Source organism: Canis lupus, chromosome 20 (genome assembly GCF_003254725.2).
Source record: "Canis lupus dingo isolate Sandy chromosome 20, ASM325472v2, whole genome shotgun sequence".
NCBI lineage: Eukaryota > Metazoa > Chordata > Mammalia > Carnivora > Canidae > Canis > Canis lupus.
In genome coordinates this window covers 48,960,715-48,975,780 of record NC_064262.1, presented here as the reverse complement: position 1 = coordinate 48,975,780, position 15,066 = coordinate 48,960,715, and the positions used below count along the sequence as shown (strand labels likewise).

The 15,066-nt window shown below is 46.0% G+C and overlaps 2 long non-coding RNA genes across 2 annotated transcripts; one reads left to right on the top strand and one right to left on the bottom strand.

Moving 5' to 3' along the window:
• Nucleotides 1-67: 67 nt before the first annotated feature.
• LOC125753186 (uncharacterized) lies at nucleotides 68-14,937 on the bottom strand. Its single transcript, XR_007404364.1, has 3 exons — nucleotides 14,718-14,937; nucleotides 13,502-13,637; nucleotides 68-224 (listed from the first exon to the last, which is right to left on the bottom strand). It is a non-coding gene; the product is annotated as an uncharacterized LOC125753186 (long non-coding RNA).
• LOC125753185 (uncharacterized) lies at nucleotides 8,209-9,318 on the top strand. Its single transcript, XR_007404363.1, has 2 exons — nucleotides 8,209-8,662; nucleotides 9,168-9,318. It is a non-coding gene; the product is annotated as an uncharacterized LOC125753185 (long non-coding RNA).
• Nucleotides 14,938-15,066: the final 129 nt, after the last annotated feature.

Sequence of the window (15,066 nt, the reverse complement as noted above, 5' to 3'; positions counted from 1 at the left end):
TAACCAGACAATACATAAACAAATGAGCATGGCTGTGTTCCAATAAAACTTTATTTACAAGCACAGGTGGGGGGCTGGATTTGGCCCTGGGGCCATAGTTTGCAGGCCTCTGGTATATTATACCATGTTTTAATTGCTTCATCTGTCTCCTCTACCAAGTATAACTACCTTGAGGGCAAGGGCAAGTTTTTCCATCCCTGTGTCTTCACCATCTGGTCTGATGCCTGCACAAAATAAATGATTGTCCATAATAAATCAATGGGTGATTTAATTAATTTTTTGCTCAGCTTGCACCTAAATGAGAAGTGGAAGAAAAGCAAAGTTAAGTAGTAGTATAAGGGTGTGGCAAAAAATGCAACCCCAACCCTATGCATACAACACCTTCCAGGTAGCCCCCAAACTATAGGAGTGCTGGTTACTGCATTCAACATGTTTCCTGAGTGCAGGGTTTTCTTTTGGGGTGATGAAAATGTTCTGGAACTAGATAGAGGCAGTAGTTGCACAACACCATGAACGTCCTAAATGCCACTGGATTGTTCATCTTAAACTGGTTAATTTTATGTTTTGCGAATTCTTGCTTTTCTATTTTTAAAGCGGAAAAAAAAAGTCACCTACAAATTTGAAAACTTTGCTGAAAAGGAAAAACAAAGGCTCCCTCTGGCTGCTGTATGGGGAATAGACTATACTACCAGGCAAGAGAAGATTGGAGGTTCCTAGATCGTGGGGCTTCTATCATTTTACTCCTGGTCTGTTATTGCTGAATTATTTCTTGAGGGACACAAAATGTTTGGTCGGCGTGTTACTGCAACTGCTTAGCTTCCTTGGTCTCGGGAATTGCCAAGAAATAAAGGTGGTGCCCCTGGGCAAGCTGGTGGGGTCCACAGTTTGAGGATCTGAGACAGGTACTGCCCAATGTTGGAATCTCGTAGCACTGGCTAACCCTCACGGAGCGCTTGCTCTATACCAAGCATCACGTGAATCCATTTCACCTTGACCACATCATGAGCTGATGGGCTGTTTCATCATTATCTCTGTTGCAGCTGACCCGCTGGTGGCCCATGTCCCTCCCCCTAAGTTCCCTCTGGTTTCAGTGCAGGAGGACAGTTCCTACAAGCTCTGAGTCCCCTCTTGTTGACAGTATCACATCCCAAGCCTGTACCACACGTATATCCAGTTCCTCCACCCCTGCCAACTCCACAGGGCAGCCCAAAAGGGTGAGGCTAAAGAATGTGGGTGTGATGATCACAGATAATATCAACATAAAGCGGTCCAAGTCCCTGCTCCGCTGTGCCGGGTATACTTGGACCCAAGCTCGAGCTTGTAAATAAACCCTTGTGTGTTTGCAAAAAAAAAAAAAAAAAAAAAAATCAACATAAAGCATGTCCCGTAATAGGAGACCTTCAAATAGACTGCTGTACACTGGATGTGTCTCCCCAAAATGTGCATGTTGAAAACTATCTCCCAATGTGATGACAGTCAGAGGCCAGGCCTTCAGGAGGTGATTAGTTCAGGAGGGCGGAGTTCTCGCGCATGGGATTTGGGTCCTATGTAAAAGACAAAAAAGTAGAGGGTGGGTGCCAGAGGCTGGGGTGAGGGGGAAGGGGAGGGGAAGTATGTGTTTCCTAGGGATGGGGTTCCAGTTGAAAAGAGTCCTGGGGGAAAAATAAAAAAGAAGAGTCCTGGAGGTGGATGGTAGGATGGAAAGGATGGCTGCAAGACAGCGTGGATGTACTTAATGCTGCTGAACTGGACACTTAAAAATTATTAAAATGGTCAATTTTATATTCTGTCTATCTTATCACAATTTTTAAAACGGATTTTCCAGGTATAAAACTAGAGTCATATTTCTGCAAACAACTGAGTTAAAAAAACAAAGAGCATAACTTCAATATAATTGTGAAATAACATCAAGAAGGACATTCTACAAAAAACCTGGTCAGGGGCAGCCCCGGTGGCCCAGCGGTTCAGCGCCTGCCTTTGGCCCAGGGCATGATCCTGGAGACCCTGGATCGAGTCCCACGTCAGGCTCTCTGCATGGAGCCTGCTTCTCCCTCTGCCTGTGTCTCGCCTCTCTCTCTCTCTCTATCTCTCTCTCTCTCTCTATGAATAAATAAATAAAATATTAAAAAAAAAACCTGGTCAGAATTCTTCAAAGATGTTAAGATCACGCAAAGCCTGAGGGACTTTCATGGACTGGCAGAAACGAGCACGTGTGATAACGAAGTGGAACGTGATGTCCTGGACGGGCTCCCGGACCAGATGAAGGAGACGGAGGAAACTAGTAGGAAACCTGGTGAATTCTTAAGAAGGTCCATAGCTGAGGCACCTGGGTGGCTCAGTGGTTGAGCGTCTCCGTTTGGCTCAGGGCATGATCCCGGGGTCCTGGGACTGAGTCCCACATCGGGGTCCCCACAGGGAGCCTGCTTCTCCCTCTGCCTATGTCTCTGCCTCTCTCTCTATGTCTCTCATGAATAAATAAATAAAATATTTTCTAAAGTCCATAGTTTAGTTAGTTGTGTTACACCACGTTGATTTCTTAGTTTCAATAACCATCCTCTGGTTACATAAGACATTAACATGTGGGCAACTGGGTTAAAGGGCATGCTGATCTCTCTGGACCCTCCTTGTACCTTTCCCATAAATCTAAAATTATTTCAGAACCGAAAGTTTAAAAAGAGAGACTCCAGGTTTCAACCCTCCACCCACTGGATAAATGTCCGCACCTCCAGCTTTCAAGCGGACGCTGTTGGGAGAAATCTTTATCCTGTGACCCACAACAGTGACCTTGGTGACACACCTTCCCTTGGATTTTCCTCCTTCTTGGTCACAGTTTCCCAACTCTCTCACTCCCGCTCCCGGGGTCACGTCTAAAGAGGACCACTCCCCAACCAAACCATAGTGAGGCTTCTCTGCACTCTCTTCCCAACTAGGCCTTGCCCTTGGCCTGCTGAGCCCAGTTTAATAAGAATCCCCCCACCCTTGACACCTAACCGAGTTCCTGCTAATAACTGACCACCCACAGATTCCCCATGCTGCCCATCGGCTATAAATCCCTAGCAGTTCCTCTGCATCAGGAGTCAAGTTCAATCTCTCTCCCTCCCTGATTGCAATAATCTCAAATAACGTCTTCCTTGCCTGTTTAACATTGCCCCATGTGACTTTTCCTTGGCAGCTCCAAAATAAAAAACCTGAACCAAGTTCTTGTGTCAGTGGAACCCGAACTAAGCTAAACCCCATTTAACAAATGAAGAAAACAAGGCACAGAGAAGTTAAGGAGCTCTCCCAAGGGCACACAGCCAGGAAATGGAAGAGAGAGAGCACCAACCAGATGGCCCAGCAGCAGCATGTGCCCTCGCGATGACCCCACTATCCCACCTCTAAGAGTTAAAGAATTTTCTATTTTAAATTTCACCGACTTAGACGCAGAATCACATCCCCATAACTCCCTGATACAAACCCAAACAACATTCTTCTGCCAACTTATTTGAATAACGTGTGTAAGGCAGAGAAAAGTGACAGCTTGAAACTATTCTAATTTTACTTACAAATAATTGAGGTTGATTCATGCTGTTTTCTACAAGACCTTCCCAGAAAAAAAAAAAAAAGGATAATCTGATTGGTGTTACAGGATGCCAACTTTGTCACATCTATCTCTTACAACTTCTACAATTCTCCCTCGAAAGCAACACTCAGAAGCAGTCAGCGGCAAAGCTAGAGTAGTAAATGAGGGAAATTCCAAGAAAGGAGAAAGTTCACTTTCTAAAAAAGTTGTAGAAAAAGGGACGCCTGGGTGGCTCAGCAGTTTAGCGCCTGCCTTTGGCCCAGGACATGATCCTGGAGTCTCGGGATCAAGTCCGGCATCGGGCTCCCTGCATGGAGCCTGCTTCTCCCTCTGCCTGTGTCTCTGCCTCTCTCTCTCTCTCTCTCTCTCTCTCTCTCATAAATAATTTTTTTAAAAAAGATGGAGAAGGAAACTTGCATGTTCAGTGTTATGAAGTTCACTAATAAGCCAAGAAAGAAAGGAAGGGAGAGGAAGGGAGGGAGGAAAGAAAGAAAAGCTAAGTTGGTATAACAGATATCCCCAAAATGTAGCAGTTTAAAGAACATAAAAGTATGTGTATGTCAGAGGATGTGTGTGCAGAGCCCCTCTGGTCCTGCGGGACCCATATTCTTTCCATTTTCTTGATCTGCTACTATGTTCAACTCCTAGGGCTTTTGTATCAGATGGCCACATGCTAGGTGGCATAAAACATCAGGAATTTCTTCCCTCAAAGTTTTGGAGGCCAAGAGTCTGAAGTCAAGGTGTCAGCAGGGCTGTGCTCCCTCCAAAAGCTCTAGGAGAGGATCCTTCCTGCGCTCTTCCAGCTCCTGGGGTTCCTTGGCCTGTGGCCACATCTACTTCAACCTCTACCTCCGGTTTCGTATGGCTTTCTTCTCTCTGTTTCTCTCTGTAGTGTCTTCTTATAAGAACTCCAGTCATATCGGATTAGAGCACCCTCTTAAAGACTTCATCTTAACTCAGTGATACCTGCAAAGACCCTAATTCCAAACTACTGAAATAGTTTTACTTACAACACTTTAGACACCAAATTGCAGGGGGGCATTTTCCCACACCAACAACCAATTTTCTAATTCTTCAGGCATCAATTGGGTGTCTGAGAATTCAATTGAATTCTGACGCTAATTACCCAGAGTTTGCATCAGACCCCATGGGTTAAGGGCTGTCCACACTTTAGATGCCAATCACAAGTCCCGAGCCTCCCATACTTCTGACTATCTGTCTAGAAATCTAGGAGTTCCTGTCATCCCCTTCTTGTGTTCAGTAATTTGCTGGAACAGCTCACATAACTTGGGGAAAATGATTTAGTTACTATTATTGGTTTACTATAAATGATATTATGGGGGATACAAATGGTCCCAGATGAAGAGGTACACAGGGTGAAGTCCAGAAGGTTCCCAAGGGCAGGAACTTATGTCCTGTGGAGTTGGGGTACACCACCCTCCTGACACATGCTTGTGTTCCCGAACCCAGAAGCTCTTCAAACCCCATAATTTAAGGGGGTTTTATGGACGTTTCATGACATAGGTATAATGGATTAAAGCATTGGCCATTAGTGATGCCTCAACCTCCAGTCCCTCTTCCTTCCCCAGAGGTCAGGGGAATAGAGCTGAAAGTTCCAACCCTGTCATCATGCCTTGGTCTTTCTGGCAACCAGCACCCATCCTGAAGCTACCTAGGAGCCCCCAGCCACCAGTCATTTCATTAGATTACAAAAGATATTCATCATTCTGGAGATTCCACAGGTTCTTAGATGGGTCTGGTGTCAGGAACAAGGGAATAAAAATAAAATATTGTAACAAAACAAAAGATGCTCCTATCACCCCAATCACTCAGGAAATCGTAAGGGCTTTAGAAGCTCTGTGCCAGGAACTGGGGACAAAGACCAAATATCTTGGATATCCAAATATCTTTGGATCACAAAATCACAGTCACATTCATGGGTACTAGGGGTTAGGACTTCAACATATCTTTTTGAAAGACACAACACATAATAGCTGTCACCTAGGGCATTGTCCCCACTGCAGGATTGGTGCTGGGCTGGAGGGATATCCACGTTCTAGCTCCAGGAAAATGGAAGAAAGCACAGAGGAGCATTATATCTGGTGTTTTGAAGTTCACACTCCAAAATGCCACACCTCATTCACCATTGCTCATTTTCCACCAGAAAGACAGTGTCCCATGGCCACCCCTGGGCAACGGAAGGGAAGGTGGCCTCCAGATGGGCTGCCAGGTAAGCAGCAACAGCACCACTGCTGTGGAAGCAAAGCAAACAAAAACAGATTTTTGGAAGATAGCTGCCATCTTTACCACTAAGGGTTAAAAAGGCAATAATTGAATAAACTCAAATTTGTGGATCACTTTTTAATTTTTTTTTATTTTGAATAACTAGATTTGCAGAATAGTGCCCAGACAATACTGAGAGTCTCCTCCAATCCATGGCAGTTCCTTGATTTTTCTCTTAAGATTACTAGTGACTGGGGTGCCTGGGGTGCCTGGGTGGCTCAGTCAGTCACGCATCTGCCTTCAGCTCAAGTCATGATTCCATAGTCCCAGGAACGGGTCCCACACCTGGCTCTCTGCTCAGCGGGGAGTCTGCTTCTCCCTCTGCCCCTCCCCAGCTCATTCTCTCTCCCTCTCTCTCTCAAATAAATAATATCTTTAAAAAAATATTGGTGATATATTTTGTAGAATGTCCCTCAAGTTGGTTTGTTTGATGTTTGTATCAATTTTTATAATAGCATTTAAATTTTATTTCCTTTAAAATTAACTGTCTCTTGCTCATAACAGGTTAAATGATAGGCATGCTTTCCACATATTTTTCTAACAGCAATAAGGTGTTGACACTAATATTTCTACACTCTCGCCTCTTTTTTCTTTGGCTATATACTTTTGTGCAGCTTCCTGGAAATAGTAGTGATTCGTGAAGCAAGAGGTAAGATATTTTTACATAGCTACAGGTTGAGGGTGGGGGCATCACAAGTTCTGAGCACTGTGCTAAGAGTTTCACATATGTTTCTCCCATTTACCCTCAATGTACCCTGTGAAAAGTATGTGAGCCATTTTGCAGATTAGAAAAACTAAGGCTGAGTGGTAACATAATTTGGGACCACACAGTCAGTAAGTGGCACAGGCAAGGTTTGAATCCTGGCTTCTCCACTATGCGGTGCCGCTTATGAAATATAACAAGACTCTTCTTCATCAACCAAAAGCCAAGCACCTTATGTCTGCTGTTTCTTCAAAAAAATGTGAAGACCCAGTCCTCATCTTCAATCCACTCTCTCCTTATTCCTTTTAGTAACAGAACCTCCTGAATTTTAGGGGAAGGGGGAACACATAGCTCCCAGCTTTAAGTACATTTCCCAGGAAACCTTGCAGCCAGGTGTAGCTACGTGACTATGTTTGGGTCAATAGAATCCCAGCAAACATGAGAGAAAATTTGGAGGTTATCTTCTTAAACACAAGCTACTTGCCCTAACTTCCTCTTCCCTCTTCCTGCTGGTTGGAACTTAGAAATGGAGGTGAGCAAGCTCTTACCATATAGGTGAGGACAACGCCTAGGGGACAAAGGAACAACAAGATGAAAGGAATCTAAGGCCCCAGATGACCTGAGGGAGCCCAGAAAGAGAATTAATACCCACTCTTACATGACTTTCTTTGCACTATGTTTAATTTTAACCAAAGACTTGGGTCCACATGATATGTGGCATGCATTAAATGGAATGACACACTAAAAAAGCTTGTTATAAGCATTCTATAAAGCCCAAAGCCATGCAACTGGTTACTGTTAAATTATGTGCAGTAAGGCACACACGGAAACTTCCCAACTTCATGCAAATAGAAAAAGGCACCCCCTCTGACAAACTAGAAAGTGCATTGTCCTCCAACTTGGGGGACACAGCAATGCAGATTTCAGCCCCTGAAATTCTTAGGGATTCCCATGCCCTCAGCCAGGCACAACTGCACAGCCAACCATACACAGTAGTTTATGTCTAAATGCAAAAAAGGGGGGCAGGGACGACTTGCTTCTCCCTCTGCCTAAGTCTCTGCCTCTTTCTGTGTGTGCCTCTCATGAATAAACTCATAAAAATCTTTAAAAGCGGGGGGGGGGGGTAGGTCTTGTATCTAAATGAATTTTCCATAAAGTGAATAGCTGTCAGTGCACTGAGGACATTTTCTATTTAAAGAAATCCTGCTACGAGCTCCTTTGCAGAGGAAAGACTGCTTTTCTAATGGAATTAGTCACCCCTGAGTCATTTCTGCAAAATTCAGATTCGTGATTTGGACTAAGCAAGATCTGGCCGGAGAAGTCAGATAAATTATAGATGCCGTTAATAAATTATAGAGTACTCAAAGGCAAAAGAGGAAAGAAAAAGGGACGTATGAAGGTGAAGGGGATGGACTGGGGCTGGTTCCTCAAAGTGGTCGCCACCTGCACCGAATCGTGGCCGCCCGGGATCCGCCCGCCCGTGGTGGGCATTTAATTAACCGTAGAGACTCCTGGAGACAGGAAATCAGCTGTTGTCCAATTGGAAGTGGATGAACGAAGGGACGAGGAACAACCCGGAGAAGCTTCACGGAGTTTAGGCAAAAGTCCGCGGAGTTCCGCCAAAAGAACGAATAGCGGCCACTGGTCGCCTTCTCGCCCCGCCCCGGTTGCCCGGGCAACCGCGCCGGCGTCAGGGCGGAGCCGCGAGCGCGCGCGCATGCGCCTCGAAGCCAGCCACGGGCCCCTAGCTCCGGACTAGGCTGTTCCCGCCCCCGCCGCCGGGAGCCTTGCGGAGCGGGGAGATGGGATCGCAGAGGCGCTGGAGGGAGAAGCTCGTCTGGGCGCACGGGGGGTGCTGGGCGCCCTTCCGGGAGCTCTGGAGAAGACCCCCCCCTTCAGGCCAGCCCCTTCCTTCAGAGCTGCGAGACTGTGGTCCAGTTCTCTGAGCCCCTCCGGCCTCGGTTTCCCCCATTTGTAGAACAAGTTCACAGCCCCTATCCCAGAAGCCGAAGAATTAGAAAACTGAAAGCAAGGCGGGCTCCGTGGGGAGCGCTCGCGAGGCCCTTGTGGCAGGAGTGATGGGGTGAAGGGCCCTCCCCAAACAGCCTTAGGAGGTGGGTGGCATCATTCTCCGTATTTTTACAGGGAAGTTAACTGAGGCCCAGAGAAGTGAAAGGACCTGCCCAAGGGATTCGGCTAGTGCCTAGCAGGACTAGGAGGAAAAGGTGCCCATCTTGGAGTAACCCCCATGGAGAATCTGGGGGTGGGGTGAGCCATTGTGGTTTGGCAGGGGTGGGGAGGAGAGCAGGAAATAGCAGCCCGGAATGCACTGGACACCATGTGGACCATAATCAGGATGAGAATTAGGCCCAAAGATACTGACCTTTGAAACAGTGCCTTTGCTGGTAAATTCTTCAGCCCACTTGGCATCCCCCACCATGATCAAGACAACCCACCTGAGCTTCCAACCTGAGCTCCCATTTTGGGTTTTGTGCCTCTACTGCAGAATCTCTCAACATCAGTACCAGTGGCATTTGAGGCCAGATCATTCTCGGGGGGCTGGGGGGCGGGGAGGGGCTGTCCTGTGTACTGTAAGCATGTCCAGCCTCTACTCTCTAGATGCAATGAACGCTACAATCCTCAAGATCTCACAACCAAAAAATATTTCCAGACACCGCCAAATGCTCCCTGGGGGGCAAGAAGCCAGTTGAAAACCACTGACCAGAGCCGAAAATTAAAAGCGGTTATCACTAAATAGATTTTAAATTCTCTCACCATTGTTCTGTGCTTCAAAGTATTTGCTATATTAATTCTCTCTCTAAATGATAAGCAGATTCTTAAAATAGCCGGTTTTCTGGAAACTCCAGTTGGAGTTTATGAAACAAGAGGTGATTGTCATAGAGTGCACCAAGCATTGGCCAAGACAGGAAACCTTGGGTCTGTCCCCATTTCTGCCATCACAGGCCCTATGGCCTTGTCACTTAACCTCCCTGGACTCTTTTTTCCCCTCTGTCAGATGAAAATAGTGAGATGATTTCTAAGGATCTGGAAGTGCTCAGATTCTTTTTTTTTTTCTTTAAGATTTTATTTATTTAGGGCGCATAAGCATGAGCTGGGGAGAGGGCCAGAGGAACAAGCAGACTCCCTGCTGAGTGCAAAACATGATGCAGTGCTCCATCCCAGAACCCCGAGATCATGACCTGAGCCAAAATTGAAATTAAGAGGCTGATGCTTAACCAACTGAGCCACCGAGGCACCCCTCGTAGTGCTCAGATTCTGACAAGATCCTCCCTCTCCCCTGGCCTTTTGGGGTTTTAAAGCCCCCACCTCCCTCCGGGTGTCCTCTTCACCTCCAAATGTCTTTTGTTACTTCTCTCAGCCTCCTGGCCTGGTCCCTCAGACACATCTTTCAGAGTCAATTTTTCCAGGCTGTTCTTACCACTCAGACAAATTCATTATTATTCCTGATTCTAACAAGTAAATTATGGTGGTGGTTAACACAGCAGTGGCAGGGGCTTGTTTGTGGGAAATTGTGGTATTTAAGCACAAGACACCCTGGTGTTTCCGTGAGGAAAAATAAAATGAAATTAAACACCGGCCTTGTAAAATGCTCCATGATGTGGAGCTAAATTATAGGAATGTCCCAAGCATCCACATAAATTATTCTGACCTAGCTTGTGTTCATAGGAAAAGTCATAGATCATCCCTTTAGTTAATTATCTTGTACATTTCTGTGTACAATGCAGTTGCTGGGTTGGGGTAATGGGTCAGAAGATTCTATGTCCTCTCTTCAAAGAACAGGAACTTGAAATAAGGAATTGAGATCCTGTTCCCCGAGACTGGTCTGCCCAGGACAATCCAGCCTGAACCCACTAGAATGTAAGCTCAAGAGAAAAAAAGACTGACTTACATATGGCTACATCCTCACTGTTTAGAACAATGTTAGAAATCTAGCAGCAAAAAATAAATAAATAAATAAAGAAAGAAAGAAAGAAAGAAAGAAAGAAAGAAAGAAAGAAAGAAAGAAAAGAAAGAAAAAGAAAACTAGTAGCACTCAATAAATATGTGTTGAATGAAGGAAGGAAGGAAGAGAACCTGGCTTATTTGGATAAGTAATGAATAAAGGCGATCTACACATTTTTGCTTGGAGTGTGAGATCATGTTCTAGAAAGTACTAGAGTTTCCCTCTCTTTTCCCCCTTTCCCTTCATTTCACGCCTTTTTCTTTTTTAAAGATTTTTTTAATTTATTCATGAAAGACACACAGAGAGGGGCAGAGACATAGGCTGCGGGAGAAGCAGGCTCCTCACAGGACCCCGATGTGGGATTCGATACTGGACCCGGGGATCACGCCCTGAGCCAAAGGCAGACACTCAACCCCTGAGCCACCCAAGCATCCCATTTCACACCTTTTTCTGTCTCTTACCATCACCAGTGATCTCATTTAATAAAGCATCTCCTTCCTCACCGGGTCCGCTCTTCATGAGCAGCACCTTTCTGGAGGGTGCTTATTTATGTGCTGCTGGTAGCAGGAGAAGGGATTTATTACGTGGAGCTGGGGTGGGAGTGGGGGCAGTTCTGTGGTCCCGAAACCTGATTCCTGCACCCCGCCCTCGCCATGTTGCACCTCATCTTACCCCAGAAGTTTGTTCTGTATGCTTGTAGTTTGCTTTTTGGTAACATCACCTGAACACAGACAATTCAGAACAGGTGGACGCAATGAAGAAATGTCAGTAGGAAATGGAACTTAAAAGTGAACTTCGTGCTGAGGCTTTCTATCCCAAGGGTTCTATTTCTTAGCATCTTCATGATTTATTAGACTGCATCACAGAGGGGCACCTGGGTGGCTCAGTGGTTGAGCATCTGCCTTTGGTTCAGGTCTTGATCCTGGGGTCCTGGGATCAAGTCCCGCATTGGGCTCCCCACAGGGATCCTGTTTCTCCTCTGCCTATGTCTCTGCCTCTCTCTGTGTCTCTCATTAATAAATAAATAAAATCTTAAAAAAAAAAAAAAGAATCCATCACAGAAGCAACGAAGGGATAGACTTCCTCTTAAAAATTGTCAGTAGTGGGGTGCCTGGATGGCTCAGTGGCTGAGTGTCTGCCTTTGGCTCAGGTTGTGATCCTGGGGTCCTGAGATCAAGTCCCACACCAGGTTCCCCTCAGGGAGTCTGCTTCTCCCTCTGCCTATGTCTCTGCCTCTCCTTGTGTCTCTCATCAATAAATAAACAAAAGTCTTTTTTAAAAACTTGTCAACAGTATTCATTTCTTTTGGACAACCACTTCTTAAGAAGAACCATCTGTAGTAAAAATCTGTATTTGACACAGGGGGTGATACAGGTAGGGAGATATTCAAATTTTCAAATTTCAATTGCCTGAACGTAACAGTTATATCAAACCTATATCAAACTCCCATACATTTTCAAAAGATTTTTAGTATGTCCCTGGTGATATCCTGGAAACAATTCTTTTCTCTGAGGTCATTGCTCCTACAGACCAATGTTTACAATCATGAATTCATGCACTGACTGACTCAACCTCAAGGTGTCCTCGATGCAGAAGACCAAAAGTTAGGGACGCCTGGGTGGCTCAGCAGTTGAGCGTCTGCCTTTGGCTCAGGGCATGATCCTGGGGTCTGGAATCAAGTACCGCATTGGGCTCCTTGCTAGAAGCCTACTTCTCCCTCTGCCTCTGTGTCTCTCATGAATGAATAAATGAAATATTTAAAAAAAAAGAAGAAGACCGAAAGTTAAAACTGCTGGTCTTCTCATTTAAACTCTGATAAACAGGGATCCCTGGGTGGCGCAGCAGTTTGGCGCCTGCCTTTGGCCCAGGGCTCAATCCTGGAGACCCGGGATCGAATCCCACGTCAGGCTCCTGGTGCATGGAGCCTGCTTCTCCCTCTGCCTGTGTCTCTGCCTCTCTCTCTTTCTCTCTGTATGACTATCATAAATAAATAAAAAATTAAAAAAAATAAACTCTGATAAACATCAATTAATTTATACAATGGGAAAGGTGTGGGGGGGAGCCTGTTTGCTGAGCCAAAGACTTCCTCCAATTCAACATCCGCAGAATCTAGATGAAGGACCAGGCATCATGTTAAGTGCATTCCCAATGTTATCCCATGAAACCTCTCTAACCAATTAAAAGTCATTATCTCCATCTTTGGATAATGAAATTGGCCACACAGTAGTTAACAACTTGTCCCCACTCCCAAAACTAAGAGGTTCTCTGTGGCCCTTGACCTTAGAAATAGAGTTGGTGGGTGCCAATAGCAGGGAAATGGGCTTCAGCTTTTTTTTTTAAGATTTTATTTATTTATTCATGAGAGATACAGAGAGAGAGAGAAGCAGAGACACAGGCAGAGGGAGAAGCAGGCTCCATGCAGGGAGCACGACATGGGACTCGATCCCGGGTCTCCAGGATCAGGGCCCCGGCAGCGCTAAACCGCTTAGCCACCCGGGGCTGCCCCGGGCTTCAGCTTTAATGTCAAGAACTTTCTGTTAACTTAGAGCCTGCCTCCTCCGCAGGCATTCTGCCCTTGTCCCCAAAACCTGCATGATTCTGGAATGCCTTTCCCAGCCCACAGTGTTCTCTTCTTACTCAAAATGTTTTGCAAATACATTTATAAGCATTTATTGCATTCATTCCCATGGTCAGAGCCAAGATATTCCACTTTACATTTGAGCAAACAGAGATGAGATCCCCAGAGCTAGAATTCAGGTCCCTTACTGCCACTCTGCCCAGACTGGATAATTACCTTCCTCTCCCTAAGTCAGTTCCCTAGGCCCCACAGGAACTGGCCTGCATTTGACATCTTTATAGAACAATCTCTTCATATCTCAGGCTGATGTGTGGGTTCCATCATCTGCCTTGTGTGTGAATGATAAGAGGCTCTTCATGTCCCTTGATAGCCAAAGATTCTCATACCTCCCCTCCTCTAAATATAACTCACAAGGCAGCGTTTTGTGGCTTTTCCAATGTATCTCTTCATTCAGGTGCAAGACAAGGATTCAAGCAAAATCCAGATGTGGTAAGCAAGATTCCTGGGGTCGAATGCCGCTCCTCAGTTCCATCTTGTCCATCAGGATCTGTGGGAGGAAAGAAAAAAATAAAGGATCTGTGAGCATTACTCTTCCCTATTCTCCCTTCCTTGCCTCTTTCCTTTTCGTCCAGCTCAGGAGTCACCCTTCCCAGTGGTCTTGCCTCACTCCTGCCCACTCCCAAACACTCCACTCTTGTTAAAGACTCTTCTGGGTTCCCAAGGCCCTTAGGTTTAAGGCATAAAACCCAAAGCAGCATAGCTCAGAGGTTAAAGGAACAAGGTGTAGCATCAGCAGATGAAGGTCAAATCCTCCACCCCCTCACTAGCTGTGTGACTTTGGGCCACTTACTTAACAGCTGTGGGCTTGTCCCCTCATCTGTAAAATGGGTAAAATATAGTCTTTGATTCCTAGGAGCAGCATTCCCTGAGATGATGATACATATGAGTGGTGAGCACTGATGAATGGATGCCTGGAGAGTTAAGAGCACTCAGTATTCAGCAACATGATTACATGACAGCCAACTTGTGTGGGCTTTAAAACAAGGCCTGGCAGCGAATAATGTAGTAGTAGTAGTATTGTCAGCATTTCTCACACTGCCCTTGGTAAATTGCCAGTTGAAGCATCTGCCTCATCAGAGGAAAGGGTGTGTCGTTTGCTCTCTGAGTCTCATCCGCAGGCACCTATTTAAAGGGCTGTTGAATAACCAAATGAAGAAACAGATTGATGGATCCTACAGAGCATGAAAGTAAACTCAAAAGCCACTCCCCTGTGCAAAAGGCACATCCAGGCTGGCCTGAAGACTCCAAGGGAAGGGCCAGCCCACTTGACTGTCCTCCAGATAGTGATTTTTAGGCTGTATGGGTCACACGCTCCCTATTGTAACCATTCAACTCTGCTCTTGTAGTGGGAAAGCAGCCATGGACAATTGGGTAAATGAATAGGCATGGCTGTCTTCCAATATTTTATTCATGGGCATTAAAATTTGAACGTCATAGTATTTTCACAGGTCACAAAAGGTAATTCTTTAGATTTTTTTTCCCCCCACAACCATTCAAAAATGGAAAAATAGGGGCACCGGGTAGCTCAGTTAAGCGTGGGACTCTTCATTTCAGCTCAGGTCCTGACCTCAGAGTCATGAGATCGAATACCGCTTGGGGCTCTGTGCTCAGCGAGGAGTCTGCTTGTCTCTCTCCCTTCCCCCCACCTCTTGCTCTCTCTTGAAAAAATAAATAAAAATGGAAAAATAAGTCTTAGATCGGTAGCCGTCCAAAGGCAGGGAGCGGGTTTGATTTGGCCGGCAGGCTGCAGTGGACACAGCCTCGCGCTGCCGCGGCACCCAGCCAGCCAGCGCCCCCGGGGAAGCGGGCCTGGGATTGGGCCGGGCGGGGTGGGCGGGGCCTGGGAAGCGCGGGGCCGCCCCACAGTTGGGAAGACAAAGCCCGGATTGGTCTACTCCTTTTGGCATTCAGCCAAT